Source organism: Leptosomus discolor, chromosome 3 (genome assembly GCF_034619465.1).
Source record: "Leptosomus discolor isolate bLepDis1 chromosome 3, bLepDis1.hap2, whole genome shotgun sequence".
NCBI lineage: Eukaryota > Metazoa > Chordata > Aves > Leptosomiformes > Leptosomidae > Leptosomus > Leptosomus discolor.
The window spans coordinates 58,198,643-58,201,576 of NC_141393.1; positions in this window are offsets into that span (position 1 = coordinate 58,198,643).

A 2,934-nucleotide genomic window follows, 5' to 3' on the forward strand; every position below is an offset into this window, starting at 1 on the left:
TGCGAGCACTCAGTGGTTGGAGAATTTAAGCTGGGGATGAAAACCAGATGAACTTCAAGAAATGAGATGCACAACTGGTGCACAGAGGAAAAGCGTGCTGGTGGTTGCAGAGATTGGTTGGCCCTGTTGTCAGGACATGACCGCTCCCTGTGGTGTGTGACCACTCCTGCCAGCACCTGCAGGAAGTGTTTACTGACACGGAGGATCAAGACCAGGGTCAGGTACAGCCTGCAGCCTCCTTTCCCTGCCTTGCAGTAATGCAGCACACACAGGCATAAGGCCTTCAAGACTGCAGAAACATCCTCTAGTGCCGAGCATCTGCTCAGCAGCGTAAACTATAGCAAACATGTTACATTGGTCTGATCCTTCTTAATACTTCTACTCCTGTCTTCTGTTTGCTGTACAATATAAAGCCATCTTCCAAGTCTAAACCCTTCTCTTGAAAGTGTCTGTGCTGGGATTTCGATTTCAAAGTTCAGAGATGAAGATCTTGGTAACCAACTTATCTTCCTCGGCAAAACAGAACTTATTTTACCAAGCTACTGTGCAGAGGAAGCTCTCCAGCACTGGCAGAGAGGACGAGCTGAGAAAGCCCATGTGTGCTGTGAAAGCACATGTGAAACAGCAAACTTTCCACAGGCAGAGCTCCAATTGCTAAGCATAATTTCTTTATCTCGTCATATCTAACATCTCTGTAACCTCTGTACATTGCAACAACCTCTATATTTTTAAAAAACCACCACCCTACCCCTGAATGAAAGGCTGTCTGCTCTGCACTTTTCCCTGGGGAACCGTGAGAGAGCAAACAGCACATGGCAGGTGTCAGTCATGTCGCTTAATGCATGACAGCAAGAAGCTCAGATACAATTTTGTGGGTATGATGTATGGAACAGAATAAAAAAGAACAAGACTCTGCCTTTAGATGTTCATGGTCTTCAAGTCAGAAACAAAATTCAGATTTACAGTATTGCATGAATAATGTACTACAAAAAATTTTAAATAGATTATTGGCACAAGAAAGGATGGTTCTTTTAAGTAACTGTATCCCCTGCAGCAAAAAATATATGAATATACTAAAAATAAAAATCTACTTATAAAGAAAGTACAAATGCAAATTGCTGGACAACAATAACATTATGTTAGCTCTTGTAATATAACTTCACCCTGTAGCTAAGCTCATGTAGACAGCCACATTACTGAATGTGCTGTTCAGGTGCTGTTTAAAAGATCACTGCATTCTGCAGGCAGAAATTAATTCCCCTTGTTGGGCCAAATACATTTGAAGCGGATAGTTTTTGAAGTGGAACAAAATACTATATTGCTATCAGTGAGGAAAAGTGGGTGCCCAAGTTTATTTACACTGAGTTACTCTGCCCCTGATTTTAGATACATAGGCGCTGTGAATGAGGAATTGTGCGTCTTCTAGTTAGAGGTTGGCAGTGAAGAGTTCTTCAGTGCAGGGGAAAAGAGCTTTGTGATGGGAACAGTCACAAAGTGATGATACAAGCTCGCTGCTCAGCCCAGCCTGCTCACAGCCTATATTTCCACGCTCTTGAAGAGCCCCAAGTCTTCAGTTCACAGCTCATCATCCTGAAGGTGACTGCATCGCTATTAACAGCACAGCTAGCGTTGTAAGCCAGAGGTTCAGAGAGTTAATTCAGGTGTAGAGGCAAGGATCCAACACACATTTTAGACAAGTTCAATTCATAACATTATAAATGGAACCATAACTTTTATATATATCACTTTTGGAACATAACACCTTTGAGAAAGGTTCTTTACTTGGTGTGCCTTGCTTGCTGCTTAAACCTCTCTCGCTCACCTCCCCCATCCATGACCTCACCTATCAGTGAGATACTGTTGTTGTGCCTGGTTGCACAAACCAGCCCAGCCTTTTACCTGGGAGACGTGCCACAAATAACTTTCATTATATATATGGTGTGTTTCTGATGCTGCTATCAGAAAAGAAAAGTTATAATGCTTTGACAGTCTTGCTTAGATGCTGAGAAGGCACTTGATTGTGCAAAGCAGCCATTTGTATCAGGATGGAAGAAGTTTGGAAGATTTGCAAGAAGACAGAATTGTCAGACTGCCAGGGAGGCTCCCACCATGGGGACAGTGGGGTCCATCCCCACCAGACCTTCATAAACATTGCTAAAACATTTTTATGTTGTTCTGTCTTAACAGCAACATGCAGAGAGGCTGTAATGTGTAATAGTGAGGTAGCAATGGGGATTGCCTTAGGCCAATTTCAATCCCTTGCTTTTCTCCCAGGCAAAAGCAATTTAAGTTTAATAGCATATATATATAAATTAAAACCTTTATTTGAGTTCTTCTTGTGTAGGTGAAGAAAGGAGAAGGACTTTCTGAACCCATTTGAAGCGCATTAGTAGGTAAGAGAGGACATTAACATACTCTCTAAGGCCACCAAAAGGCAGGTTTCATTTCATTTCACTACAGTTTACCCATGTGCTACATTTCTTCAAGTTTAGCAAAGACAAGCCCCAGTGTCGTTCTGAACTTTAATTACATTAAAATAAGATGGTAAGATGTCCTTTTATTGTGATAATTTACAATACCAGCTATTGAAATGAGCTTTGCAATTAATTTGGGAAATACACAAAGTGACACTTCTATCCCAGTCTTTTGTGGACAGTGGACTATTCACTGTCTGCTTAATAGCTGTAATAGCCGAAGACCAGATTTTCCTACAATAATTACACTTGCTCTTGAATTTACTGAGGTTCAAGTTTCCAGTTGTCTGCTGGGAACAATACATCTATGCATGAAGTATCTCAGCCCACTTATGCAGTAGTAAATACAGGGAGATACAGACCCTTGTTTGAACACAAAAGTCTACATCTTTTTTTTTTTTTTTTTTTTTTTTTTTTTTAAACTAATATCTAATGAAGTTATAGATTCCTTGTGCATTTT